Here is a 15,614-nt window from a genome sequence, read left to right as displayed (position 1 = left end):
GTACAAGAGTACACAGTTATTCAACCTACATAGCATAGATAAGGTGTCAGTGGTTAAGTAGTTAGTAAAATTCCGAGCATGATGGATAAAAGGAAGATTTATCGGACATTAAAGAACAAATTGTGGGAGCTCAACGAGCTGGTGCCTCAATTTCCCAAACGGCTGAACTGGTGGGGTGAGAGCTGCCATTATTAAAGTGTACCAGGACTGGCATCAAAATGGTAAAACAATGACCCGACGGCAAAACTGCAAAGGACAGCAAAAGGTTAAAGTCAGAACTGAGCGCCGGGTCCGACGACTCATACAGCCGAAGCACTGTTCAAGAGTTGACTACCCAATACAACATGGGCCAACCTGGAACAATATCTGCCATGACATTCGTCGCACGCTCACACATATGGGCAATATCAGCAGATGATCCCTACGGCATCCTCTCCTAACCAAGGTTCATCAGCATAAAAGACTCACCTGGTGAAAAGAGCATGAAAGTTGGACATTAGAAGACTGGAAGAAGGTGTGCTGATCGGATGAGTCACATTATTTACTCCACACCACGGATGGTCATGTACGGATTTGGCATCAACAACATGAGGCTCTTGATCCATCATACATGGTATTAAAAGTGCAGGCCAATAGAGGTGGTTGTAAGGTGTGGGCATGTTTCACTGGCAGGAACTTGGACCTCTGGTGCATGTGGAACAACGTATCACTGGTCACTGCTATTGTCAACTGCTTGCTGACTGTGTACACCCTGCTATGTTACACTTTTTTCCGAATGGCGATGGTGTCTTGCAAGGTGACAATGCGTCGAGCCATCAGGCACTTGTTGTGCAGGAATGGTTTGAGGAACACAGTTCTGACTTCCAGCATATCGATTGGCCTCCGAACTCCCCCGATATCAATCTCATAGAGCACTTGTGGGACACTATGAAAAGGCATATCAGGCATCTGGATACACCAATCACCTCCATACCTGCATTGCTGGCCTCATTACACACAGCTTGGATTGCTGTACCTCCCGAACGCGTCTGACATCTTGTTGAATCAATGCCACGTCGGATAGCTGCTGTACCTACGAAGTATTAGGTAGGTGGTCATAATTCAGTGATCACTCAGTGTATATACAGTCATGTTAGAATTCATGTATTAGCATTAGCTAAAGGTAGTGAATAACTGATAGACATAACTAGTTAAATCTATGGAGTACACATAGTTAAATTTGTTTTAGAGATTGTTAAAAAATATATACCAGATAATATACAAACTGCCTATCATTGCATACTTACAATTAGGATAACATTTTCAGGGATGAACTAACCAGATTGAAAGGAAAATCAATGTGGGGTTCTCTGTTTCTGTAATGATCACACTAGGCAGTATGCATTACCAGTATATTAATCATGCCTAAAGGTTATGTGCCACTATACAGTTTTAATTTTATAAAAAATTTTCATATATTATAAATAAATTGATTATCTGTGACCTGACAGAGAACTAATGAAATAAAACCCAAAGCTAAAATCAAAAGCTATGAGCTGGCTTACTATGTCTAGCTAAAAACTACATATGGACTTCACTATAGACAAACAAAATGAAATGAAACAGTAGGTAAATTTAAAAGACCCCCATGGACAAATAAAGGCTTGAAGATTTTACCATGTCCAACCCCTGTGCTGGACATGGTAAAATGTCTATTATTGTGTGTGAACAAAGTGTAGTTTGTGAAATATTACATTCTAGCATAATGAAACTTAGCAATACTGACGTAATGAAAATGGCTGATGCAGAAGGAAAGAAAGAACCTGAACCCTATAAAGGCAAAGATACAGTGGTATGTTTAGAAATAATTTCTCCTCTATCCTAAATAAATCTAATAATTTTGGAGAAACAAGAATGAAGAGTACAGCTGAATGGAGCTAAGATATACAAGGTGTGGCAATAAATTCTTGGACTGCAATAAAAAGAACAGAAAATGAAGGAGCTGAAAAATGATTTAATTTTTATTCAAAGTAATTACCACCTGATTGAAAGCTCTTATTACAACATTCTAAAAGTGTCTGAGAAGAGTCAGCGAAGGTGTTCAAGGAGATTATGTTCAGTTCATCTCTTTGGACAGCACTGACTGAAAAGATATGTCCTCAATATCCTCTCCTTTGAGGGCAGTTTTAATCTTGGGAAATAGGAGGAAATTCACTGGTGCTAGATAGGGACAGTAGAGTGGAAGATTGATTTGTAAAATGCCATGTTTCATCAGAAATTTCTTCACAACAAATGCAGAATGGGCGGAAGCATTGTCATGCAACAAGAACCAGCAGCCTTTCTCTTGAAATTGCAGCCTCATCCTGAAAATGCACTTCAACAGTCTTTAAAGCACCTGTACATCAAATGCAGCTTTGACTCTCTTCCCTTAATATGCATTCGCAAATTCCTTGTGAATGACACCTTGTTTGTCAAAAAACACGATCAGCATCATCTTGGTCCAGGACTTCTGCAAAGGAAATTGAGCCTTGATGATAATTTTGAAGTCTCCTGCATGCTCTAATGCTTTGCTTCTGGGTCATATTGAAACACCCAACATTCACCTCCAGTGACAAGTCAAGGATATTAGGATTGTCTTGACGAATCTGTCAAGCATGATGACACTGTTGTTTCTGCTCATCCATCAGGCTGTGCTGCACAAATTTTGCACAGACCTTCCTTTTCCCTAAATATTCATGAAGAATTTCATTAATCATCTCCTTATTCAGATCCAAACCATCAGTCATCATTCTGAGGTTCAAATGAAGATCTCTTCATAAAATGTAATAAAACATTAATTTTAATAAAAACATAATGAATAATATAATTCAATGAAAGGTAATGAAATTTAGAACAGTAAAAAGCAGATAATAAGACACTGTACAAAGAAGGTATGTTTAAAAATAACTAAATGCACAAGGCATAATACATTAAGAGTTAATTATCTATATAATATTGGTGTAGATACACCACAGACAACTCTTAAGAAACTACGAAGTAGTTGTTTTAGTAGGCATCAGTTGCTCTGTTTGTTTGTTTGTTATTTGGTTTTTAGGAGCATTAGCAATTAAGGCCATATTGCTCCGGAATATGCGGTGGTCATTCCCTGACCTTTCCGCATCCTCCGTATTTGGTGGTGACGGGCTCGAACCCCGGTCTAATCAAGAAGCGTGTGCTACGCACTGCTGCTCCTTCCCACCTGGCTACGGAGGCGCACATCAGTTGCTCTGTTTCTCATATTATGCTCTGCCTTCACAACAAGTTGCCATGATATTGCACTACCTCGAATAAGTAATGCTTCACTAGTAACAATAGTCTTCTCTATTAGTGGAGCGTTACTTATTTGACGGGCACCAAGTCCAAATATAAATTTGGACTTGGTGCCCGTCAAAATTTTATTAATTTTGACTTATTTAATTGGCTATTCAAATTTTAATTGATTATATTTTATTATCTTTATATTTAGACTTTCTAAATTATCTTCGAGAGCTTCTGCTGCAATAATTTTATTCTCTTCCCTCCCTGTTGGTTTGATCGTTACATATAATTTCACAATTTTCGCTCTTCTGTCTTGCCATGCTGCTGGCATTTTCATTTATTTTTTTTATTTTTTAATCATTATTCTCACTTAAGTTTATATCTCAAGCGTCATATAGAGGAAAATGCTTTCCTCTGATGTATGCTGATGTATGCTTTACCCCTTTTCTGATGTATGCTTACCTCTTTTTTATGTAAGATTCAGTTTTCAATTATTTCAAACATTATTCAAATATAAGTACAGTAATACCCCGACTTACGCTACCCCGACTTACGCAAACTCGGAGTTACGCGGTTCTTGATTTTTTCGTTTGGCAACGCTGCCGCCCACTATCTTCAAGGTCGTTTTTCATATGTTATCGATATACGGTGCGATGGCGGAGAATGAGAGCGAAAGATGAACAAAATTCAACTTTGTTGCTTTTATGTTTTTTATATCAGTGAAGGGGAAACACATTTCACCATAATAACGTAAAAACCAACACAATTCCAGCTATGGGTATAATCGCAAATGCAATTAGATCGAGTTTACTACCAGTTTATAACAGATTTCACTAGCAGAAACGCAACTGGATTTTTATTGTTTTATGGTAGTAACCCCTAGAAATGTGAGGTGTTAATAGTGTATCTCTGCTTTTATGGTGTTGTTTATTCAGTTGCTACATGTGCGCAGCTTTGTTTATGCGTATCAAGCGTGCCTCCTCGTTTTGTAATTGTGCTTTATTCCCTAAAAATGAGTAAAATACTTAATTAAAAGGTGTGAAAAGGAAGCGTCCTGGTGAAGACACTGCAGATTCAGAGAGAAAAAGAAAAGCAATTATCGATAAACAGAGGCGGACTGGATCAAAAATTCTTACCCGGGAAAATTTATAGTGGCCTCATACTATGGTTTATGGCCAAAATCACACCGGCGCACCGGGGTTTCCCCGGTAAGGCTTATGGCCAGTCCGCCTCTGTCGATAGAGAAAAAAATATGAAATTGTGAAACGCTTTGAGCGAAATGAAAGACCATGTGATATTGCACGTGCTACAGGCGTAAATGAGGCAACGGCGAAAAGCATATGACAATTGCAAACTTGAATTGAAAAGTTATTGAATTGCAAACTTAGCTCAATTGAAAAGGGCTTAAAAATTTTAGAAAACATAGACTCCAACGAAGAACGCGTTATAGCTACAAAGCAAGGAATAAAAAAATTATTAGCTTGCTACGAAGAAATTCTGCGTGAAAAAAAGAAGGCGCTGTGTCGTCAGACGAATTTGTTAGATTTTATGAAGCCATCGACATCGAAATAACTTTTTTACGTAAGTCATTTGTTTTTTTAATGCATATTTTGTATTAATATGTATAAAGAACTGCAATTTTATTAATATTTTTCTTCTAAACTAGTGTTTTTGTTAGTCCTTGGTCCCAATTAAGCAAAATTTATATGTATTTATATGCAAAGTTGTACCCCGACTTACGCGAATTCGACTTACGCGATTTTCGTCGGACCCACCTATCGCGTAACTTCGGGGTATTACTGTATATATATTTTAACAATCTCTAATAGGGATTTATATACTCCACAGACTTATTACACTAGGTACTGTAATAACTATAGATCTGAAAATAACTTTAATCCTACATTCTTTACTGTCATGCAATTTTTTCAATAAGCTATTACAGGTTGGTAAAAAAAAAAAAAAAAAAAACCATAAAAAAGGGAATCAGACAGCTGGAGACCCCTCAACCCCTGGATAATGAACAGCATGTGTGTGTCATGGGGATTAGTTGTAAAGAAGATTGACACTTAGGTTAAGTGTAAATATTATAAAAAATTATTTTATTTTAATATATACTTAGTTTAGTATTGTGACAGATCATTTTCACACCTCTGTTGTTAATTATATGCATTTATAAATATTAATGCTGTTTTCTTATTTTGACAATTTCTCTCTCTCAAACACATGTGTAACAATATACGATGTACTACATGACATACACATTAACATGTGTATTTTGAATGTTTGGCATGCTATGTTGTTTGGCACTAATGTTCTATAGAACAGAGAAAAGTGAAACAAAAGTGAGCTTTACACAATTTTTTGAAATGTAAAAACACTTAGGTAAAAGACCCACTAGGTGGCAGTGATCACAGTGTACTAATGTGGAATTTATTTAAAGGCATAACTACTGTCAGATACTTTTTGAATTCAATGCAGTAGGAGACCACTTGATGATGTTATTACAGGTTGAAAAAGCAAATTCTAAATGGGAAGCATTCACGAAAGTAATCAGAGAAGCTACTATGCATTTCATACCAACTATGAAATACTGTTCCATACTTAGTCCTAAATAGATGTCAGATATGAAGTGATGAAACTTGTGGCAGAAGAAAAATGTGTGGAATGCTTATAAATTATGAAGTGATACAGAAACCTATTGTACATATAAATTAGTCTGTAATCATGTCACAAAGGAGGTTAGGCAAGCTAAGGCAGATTGTGAGAACTCTCTGGAAAAGAATGCAAAGAACAGCAGCAAAGACTATGCTTATATTAACAGTAGAAAGAAGGGACTGAATCTCATTGGGTCACTTGGTGTCAATAGGATAACTGCTGATGACCCTACTCAGATTGCTGACAAACTAAATAGGTGTTTTGCAAATACTAGTACTAGTGGTAGTAGTGGTATGTGATGCAAGAAGCAAGTGTATGAGCTTATGCAGCATCAGACAAAAAAAAAAAAAAAAAAATCACACCATTCCCTCCAAATGCCTGTCCAGTTCCTCCTTAAATTTATTCAACCTATCAACTTCCACAACGACAGATGGAAGTTTGTTCCAGCAATTAACCACCCGCTGGCTAAAGGCAAATTTCCACACATCTATTCTACATCTGTCCTTTCTTAATTTGAATTCATGCCCCTTAGGTTTGCATTAATCTGAACAAGTGGAAGGATCCATCAGAATTCAGCGTGCTCAACCCATTCAAGGCCTTATACACCTCAATCAGATCACCGCGCAGGTGCCTAGTCTCCAGCCACTGCAATTTGCAGAACTTAAGCCTCTCTTGGTAAGAGGATCCCTTTATTCCCCTCACCAATCTTGTTGCTAGTCTCTGCACATGCTCAAGCAAATCTACATCCTTCCTAAAATGAGGCCTCCAGACCTGTACGCAGTACTCAAGGCATGGCCTGACCATTGCCTTATATAGAGGAACAATCACCTCCTTTTCCCTGATAGCAAAATTCCTATATATCATTGACAAAATTGACAAAACCCCATGACTTGCCCTGGCAGCGTGTCTCCATTGCTCAGAAAACTTCATATCTGACTGCACAATTACTCCCAGGTCTTTTTCATTTTCTACCACCTTAAGTGTAGTACCTTAAGTGTAGTACCAACTGTATGGTACTACACCTTAAGTGTAGTACCATACAGTTGGTACGTTTCTCTGGGGTTCCTTCTACTCATATGCAGTACTTTGCATTTGTCAAGGTTAAACTTCAGTTGCCACTTCATAGCCCATCTGCCCAAATTATCTAGATCCTGTTGCAGTAGCACACTGCCATTACTGTCATTAACAACCTTGCCAACTTTTGTATCATCTGCAAACTTCGACATTCAGCCTGATATACCTTCATCAATATCATTGATAAATAGACAAAACAACAGTGGACTCAAAACCGAACCCTGCGGGACTCCACTAATAACATTAGTCCATGAAGAGCAGCATCCATTGATGACCACCCTCTGTCTTCTCCCACTTAACCATCCTTTTATCTATTGTAGCAATTTACCCTTAATACCATTGTCTTCCATGCGCAACAGTGTCAAAAGCTTTCCTGAAATCCAAATATATGATATCAAAATTATTTTTTGCATCCAGTTCCTTTGTAACCACATCATAATATCCAATAAAATTTGTCAGACAAGACTTTCCCTTAACAAACCGATGCTGTGGCTGAATTATTGCTGCAGTCTTGTCTAGATGATCCTGCAATGTATCTTTAACCAGTGACTCCATTATTTTACCCAGAACAGAAGTTAAACTAACTGGTCTGTAATTACTCGTGTCACCCTTCGATCCCCCTTTGTGAATTCAGAATACATTTGCAGATCTCCAGTACGTGGGAACCTCCCCTGAGTCCAAGGATGCTCTCATAATTATGGCTCAGGGTTTGCTTAGTTGCTTTGCCGCCTCCTTTAATATAACTGGATAGATTCCATCCACCCCAGGTGCTTTTCTTATGTTTAACTTCAACAAGTTCTCCTCTACTTTGCTCTCAGTTATTACAAAATCATTAAGTATCCTGCTACAATTTGATAACCTTCTGCCATTTTCAAACCTTAATAATTCCTCATGTGTGAATGTAGATACAAATACTCATTCAGTTTGTTTGCTATCTGAGCAGGATCATCAACAGTCGAACCATCGATGTCAAGTGGACCAATCAGATTCATCCCCTTCCTTTTAGAGTTTATATAAGTAAAGAAATCCTTGCTGTTTTTCTTAGCATCTTTTGCCAAGGATTTCTCATAATCTGCCTTCGCCTGCCTAACCTCCTTTGTAACCTGATTACAGACTAGCTTATATCTGCCATAGGCTTCTGAGTCACTTGATAATTTATATGCATCCCATGCATTTTTCTTCTCTGTTAAGAGTCTCATTAGTTCATTAGATAACCATTTAGGCCTAAACCTTGAACAATATTTCTTAACAGGTATGAAACTTTTAGTAGCATCCACAATTAATTCCTTGAATGCTTCCCACTTAGAATTTACTGTTGGTAACATCGTCAGTTGATCCTACTGTACAGAATTTAAAAACTTTCTGAGACCACTGTACTCACCTTTATGGAAGCAAAAACCCTTTCCTTTACCCCTGATGGTAATTAAATCCCTCATCAGTACACTGTGATCACTGCCACCTAGTGGTTCCTTTATCTGCAAATTCTTAATACACGAATGATCACTGCTGATAACCAAGGTCAAGAGTATTACTCTCTCTGGTTGCCTCTCGAACATGCTGCTGCAGAAAACAATCATCCAATAAATCCACAAAAGTCTGACTAGTGTGTAAGTGACCAACCCACAAGTTCCAGTCAACATCTGGGAAGTTAAAATTCCCCATTATAAGACATTCTGATTTACTAGCCCACTCCATTTCTCTGTACAATTGTTCATTGTACTCATTCGAGTCATTAGGTCTATAACACACTCCTACTCTTATTTTTGCTTTCGCAGTGCTTATGTCACACCAAACTGACTCAACAGTGCACTGTTCATCTATATCAACTGGGTGCACTTCTTTTGATTTTATGTTTTTCTTAATCAACAGCATAACATCTCCTCCCTTTCTATCCTGTCTGTACACATTGTACTCCCCAAATTCCAGTTCTGCATTTCTTATATCTGTGTGACTGCTATCCCACGTCTCTGCTATCCCAACAATATCCGCCTTTGATGTTTTGACCAACACTTCAAATTCATCAAATCTATTCACTATACTTCTAGCATTGGTATACATGCTCCTATTCCTATTCCTAGTTACCCTAACACATCTCATATACCCACCTATTTCATGATGACTGCCATCCGTCCCTGAAATCCCCAACACCCCTCGCTCCAGGTCGCTACTTATTCTAATAGAAGTTGTGCAAGAATTACCTTCACCTCTGCCTGCGGCTACTGTTAAACTATTAGTCCTTGTATCCCCCCAAGCTAGCAGTTTTCCGACCCACCTAACACTGCCTCGATAGCATCAGCAAATATTCTTGCACCCTTTCTATTTAAGTGTATCCCATCCCTGTAAAAGCAGTCTCTCCTGTTAACAAGTATAGACCAGGCTGAAAAAAATTCTATCCCTTGAGCTTTGCACAGTCTTTCCAGGGCCGAATTGATCGACAAGGCTCTCATCATATACTCCCTTCTATTGTGTCTGGGCAGAATTGCAGACACTTTCAAATTCAACCTATGGGTCTATGGCTTCTACAGGGTGTCTCAAAAATATTAGCACAAACCCTCAGGGGAGGCAGGCAACATCCAAAGGAACGCAAACCGCACAGGAACCCATAACCGGAAACGTCACCATAAGTCAGTAGACAGCGCGGTTGTCACCGCACGAAGAGTATGCAGCGATATACAAACTGTGAGCTGGCAGACATGCACCTAGTGTATGGATTAGCAGAGGACAATGGACAAGTCGCTCAACGAATTTATGGAGAATGCTTCCCAGACAGACATGTACCGACCACCGTTTGTTTGCGCGTGTGCATCAAAATTTGTGCGATTATAGGTCATTTAGAGGTAATAGGAGTAGTGTGGGCAGACCACGTTCGACGTGAGCTCCCGCCATGGAAAAAAGTGTGTTGAATGCTGTCCAAAATAATCCTACTACCAGTACACGTGCCGTTGCCTCTGCCTTAGGAGTGTCTCGTTGCAGTGTACAGCGTGTCTGGCATGACGATTCCTTACACCCATTTCATCTCCAAAGGGTTCAGTTACTGCTCCCCCAAGATCATCCTGCATGTGTGGCTTTTGAGCAGTGGTTTCTCCAAGAAAGTGTTCAAGACTTGAATTTTCCAGCCTATGTTTTGTTCACGGATGAGGCTTATTTCACTCGGGAAGGCTTATTCAATCAGCACAATGCTCATATGTGGGCTCACGACAACCCACACGGTGTGTGTCCCCATGCGGCACAACATCGCTTCGCAATAAATGTGTGAACAAGTATGGTCGGTGACTGCTTAGTAGGCCCATACCTGTTACCATTCCGCATGAACTCCGCTAAATATCGGATCTTTCTTGAACAAGTTCTACCAGGGTTACTTGACGATGTTCCAGCAAATGTGAGACGCAACATTTGGTTTCAACATGACGGGGCACCTGCCCATTATGGAAGGTGTGTTCATGACCATTTGAACAGACATTTTGGGCATTGATGGATTGGCTGTGGTGGGCCCATTGCTTGGCCCCCACGCTCACCTGATTTATCGAGCCTTGATTTCTTTCTGTGAGGGGCCCTCAAATCTATCGTGTATGAATCACCTGTGGAGATGGAAATGGATCTCGTGGCGAGACTCGTCTGCGCTGCTGCTACTGTCAAAGAAACTCCAGGTGTGTTTGACCGTGTTCCCCAATCCATGCTGCGTCGGTGTCACACATGCATCGTGTCTCATGGTGGAACCTTCGAACATCTGCTGTAACATCATGAAATGCATCCATCTTGTACTTCACTGTTAATATTATGTCAAATAAATGTTTGCCACTAATTACTGTCTTGTGTCATTTCTGCTTCTTGTGCCTCTGCTACTACTTTCCCATGACGTTTCCAGTTATGGGCCCTATGTGATTCACACCCCTCCAGATGCCACCCACCTCCCCCAAATGCCCGCACCAATATTTTTGAGATACCCTGTGTATATATATATAGAGTGGGTCTTGATAAGAAAGCATTTTCACACGATCTTGTATCAGGCTGTTTCATATACAGTAAGTCTCCGACTTACATAAGTCCGAGTTATGTAACTTCGGTCTTAAGTAAATTTTTTTAGAATTGTAAAATTTAAAACAGTTAAAAAAAAACAATCAATTAATAACAAACATGGCATGCACAAATTTCATGGTGAGGAGCAGTTGTGTGAGTAAAGCTGAAGAGCATGAAATTAGTGATACTGAAATTTTAGAAGATTATTAGAAAAACCTTCAAATCTAAGGGCAAGCAGGTCTCCTGGAATACCCATATATCCAGTAATTTTGAGGGAGGGGGCCAGAGTGTATTGAATCACCACTCCAAAGGAAATATTCAATACAAAGTTTTTCCCATCGATCTCTACTGACTTTTTAAGTTGGTAACTACAGACCGGTTAGTCTGACTTCAGTGGTAGAGAAAATCTTAAGAGGCAATGATTAAGAGTGCAATCCAGGAACATTTAGTTAAAAATGACAACATTATTTTGTTAAGGGAGAATCATGTTTAAAAACTATTTTGACACAGTTACTTATGAGTGGATGTGGGAACAATTTCGACATAGTTTATTTGGATTTTAGCAAGGCATTTGACTCAGTTTCTCATGAAAGGTTACTGTATAAACTGGAACACGTTGGTATTACTGGGAAGATAGAAAGATTGCAGAGTGGCTTCAAGGCAGAAAGTTGTAATTAGTGGATATTCTTTAGATTGGTGGAACATAAGAAGCAGTCGGTTCTTGGATGGACCAAGAACAAAGGAATAGAGGGTGTGATGTAAAAATTTTCAGATGACAGAGAGAGAGAGAGAGAGAGAGAGAGATTAATGATCAGTGCCAAGCACTGCTTCTTCAGAATGACTTCAACAGCTTCAAATCAATCAGAAAAGTGGGAGCTACATTTTAATGCAGCAAAAGGAAAGGTCTTCCACTTGGTGAATATCAGGCAGATAGGAAGTTCTCTCAGCAGTATAAACAGGCAGGTGGGAAAGCCCATGGTGTCCCATTGATGATTTATTGAACAATAATCTGTGGCGATGGGGAGGTCATAATCCCACTGTATAAGGCAATTGTAAGACTACACTTGGAATAATGTATCTAGGTATGGAAACCTAATCAAAAAGGCATTTCTTGAAAGGATACAAAGACAGGAAACCAGTGGTGAGAAGGGAAAAGGATGATGTTATGAGAAAAGATTTTGAAAGTCTAGAAGGCTTTGAGAGAGGATAGTAAAAGGAATAAAGGCAAAATTTTGACTGTTACAAAGAATTCCAGAGCTAAGAGCTGTAAATTCAAATTACAGGAGAAGGGGTGTGTAGACTAGATTGTTGAAAGATTTATTTTAATGTGAGTTGTCTGGCAATTTTAGGGAATTCTAAGGTCAACTGGATGGTTATCTGTGTGAGGATGCAAATGCATAATTTGTTCTATTTTTTTTTTTTTTTCTTTCATTCTCTCTTTTTTTTTTTTTTTTTTTTTTTTTTTAGTGCAGCCAAACCTATGGCTTCCTTGACTGTATGGCCAATACTAATCACCAACTCATCTTCCATCAGTTTACTGTAGGAATAAAGGATCTGATGAGTTTACAAATATTCAATTGTAATTCAGATAACTGTTGAGGAAGCTTTAGGTATTTGTAAGGAAATGGAAAATTTTGACTTTGAAAATAAGCCTAAGAGATTTGCTAACAGTCATAAGGGAAAAAAATCCAAACAAGAAAACAGAGCAGATATAGTCTGTTACTGAACTCAAGATTCAAACTCAAAGAGATAAACAGATCAGAAATTTGAAAGTCAACAAGATCACTTTTCTTACTCAAAAGGAGAACCTAGCAATGCATGCACCTGCCACTTCAGTTGTTCCAACAAGAATTCAAATAAACAGATATTCCATGTGTGGAAAATCTGGAAATTACAGTCACTCTTGCAGGTTAAATAAAAATGCCAATTCATTTCAAACGCCACAAAACAAAGCTATTTAGGTAAGGACCAGCAATACTTTAGACCACAGAGTGTGAATGAGGATAATCCAGAAGCAACAATTCGTAGAGCCATTGTTAAACCACTGTGAAGGAAGTACCACTTGTTTAGTCTTAACCTCCCTTAAAGTATTGAGGAGGCTGCTGAAGAGACAGCATTATTGGACTGAGGCCCTCACTTTTTCTTCACCATAGAGGAATTTCCAAAAAGGTTACATCAGAGGATGACTGGAGAATTGAAAAACACCCTCAATCCAACTGATGACAACAAAGATGAAAGAATCACCAAGTAAGTTATTGTATTGTACTCAGAGAAGCACATATCACCCAGGAAACACATGTCAAGCTAGGCACTAAAGATATCAAAATGTGCATATTTAATAAGGAATCTAGTAAAATAATTGATACAGTACACCCATCAAACAATACTGTTGAACACTGTATTCAAAACCTTGCTGCTGACATAGAAAAGAAGATGGCGTGCTGAATGAAAATCTGTGATGGTATTTGTGGCAACTGCTCATAGATGAGTCCACTAATGCTGTAGTGGACTTATTGAGTTGCTAAGTGGGGAAGGGGCTTGCTGTGCTGCATTTGTCCATTACAGATTTGATAAATCTACTGAGGAGGACCAGCTCTTGTGTAAATCTCTGCAAAGCAACATAAATGAAGATATATTCAACTGCATTAATAACTTTATGAAAAACATGAAATTAGTTGGGAAAAATGTGTAGTAGTGGTGCAAAGTAATGATTAATGAGAATCTGGAAGGAGCTGTAACAAATGAAAAGTATGGCTCCAGAAAGTACATGCAGTCATTTTGTTCTTAAGAGATCCTTTCTTGATTTCTATTTATTCTCATAAATAAAACTGCTACTCAAAATGTACAAGATTTAAAATTGCTGGTGTGATTCAAGAAAATAGCCTCAATGCTCTGAAATAAAAAGAAGACTTATATAAATGCTTCCAAAAGTAAAAACTTTTCTGGAATCATTGTGAAGCTTAAGGTGACTACACTGAAGGGGCAACCTGTAATAATCTGTAAGTTATGTAGTTTTCTTTAGTGAAATTTTCAATCACACCTTGTACGTATTATCAGAATAGATAACACTTAAATCATTATAGAAGCTATAATAAGGTACCAGAAGTTTCACAATTAATCAGCAAAGAAGATAGTTAGGCATCTACTGTATATACAAATACATCCTTATATTTCATTCATGGCTTTCTTCCATGATCCACTACAGTGTTTTGTAATTATTAATTCCTCAGCTAATATATGGCCACTGACTGCTACAGTTGTCACCATATAATCAGGAGTTCAATTAAATTTATCCCTCGCATGTTATGTTCATTCAATATATTCATCATAATATTTATTCTGTTACAAGCAGTTATTTTACTATTATAACCATATTTTCAATCCCCTTTTTTGCCAAACTATGTCATTCAAACTCATACACAATAAATTCTTTAGGGAAGTGGATGCCAGAAGTTTACAAACTCTAATGAAAAGCTAAATGAATTTGTGATAACTGAAAGAAAAGTGGAAGAGAAATTATTGAAGCTAAACATAAAAAAGGCACCTGGGGTGGATGGAATCTATCATATTGTACCAAGAGAGACAGCAAAGAAGGGAAGCAAATCCTTAACCATAATTATGAGAGGATTCTTGGATTCAGGGGAGGTCACTATGGACTGGAGATGCGTGAATGTATCCACAACTCACAAAAGGGGGGAAGAATCAAAAGGTAAAAAAAAAAAAAAAAAAAAAGTAAACTGCAGCCATTATCAACCCACTGCAGGATGGAAGCCTCCTCAACAATTCATGCTGAGGGAAATGGACCATAATCTGCCACACTGGTCCAGTGCAGGTTAACAGATCAACCATATTTAGCAGTCAGGGGCTTGAACCCTGGTCTAATCAAAGAGCATGTGCTATTGCACTCCCGATCCTGACCACTCGGCTACGAAGGCTGAGTGGTCAGGAGCGGGAGTGGACAATGATTTTGTATGTAACAATGGTTGACTGGACTGATTTAAAAACCAAATACAAATAATATGTAGCTATATACTAATATTATTTTTTTCTCTCAAATATTTCTTTTGTTTTTTGAATCTATCCTTTTATCAAGTTATTGAGAATTAAAAAAAAAATAGGTAGACTTAACTCATCACTGATATAGTGAGTAATGGTTATAACAAGGAAATTTTGTCGGTCCCTTGATGCTCGTTATAACCAAGTTTGATTGTATCTAATAATATATTATGTGAGGCTGTTCAATAAAGAATGATCACAATTTTTCATAAACAACCAAACTGTTTGCTATTTCTAGCCAAGCTGCAAAATTTAAGACCAAACTAAGCTGCATCACATAGTTTATGTCTGTTCAGCTGCATCACATAGCTGAACAGGCATAAACTTAGGCCAAGTTTCTGCCTCTTAAGGTTTGCCTACATAACAACAAACATGACATTCACGGAACACTATGCTGCTTTCAAATTTTGTTTCCATCTCAGGAAAACATCAGCTGAAATCTATGAAATGTTAAAAGAAGCTTATGGTGAATCTACGTTTCCATATAGCACAGCTCACATGTGGTTTTGGATGTTTAAAGATAGACGTGATTA

General features: G+C 38.2%; 1 protein-coding gene across 1 annotated transcript in view; it reads right to left on the bottom strand.

Moving 5' to 3' along the window:
• LOC150079292 (polyamine-transporting ATPase 13A3-like) overlaps positions 1 to 15,614 on the bottom strand; it is a 559,638-nt gene that overhangs the window by 501,582 nt on the left and 42,442 nt on the right. The gene's annotated exons all lie outside the window — the stretch shown is intronic.

This window comes from Mastigoproctus giganteus, chromosome 10 (assembly GCF_048544385.1).
Source record: "Mastigoproctus giganteus isolate SK-2022 chromosome 10, ASM4854438v1, whole genome shotgun sequence".
NCBI lineage: Eukaryota > Metazoa > Arthropoda > Arachnida > Uropygi > Thelyphonidae > Mastigoproctus > Mastigoproctus giganteus.
This window is presented reverse-complemented; position numbering and strand designations above follow the sequence as displayed.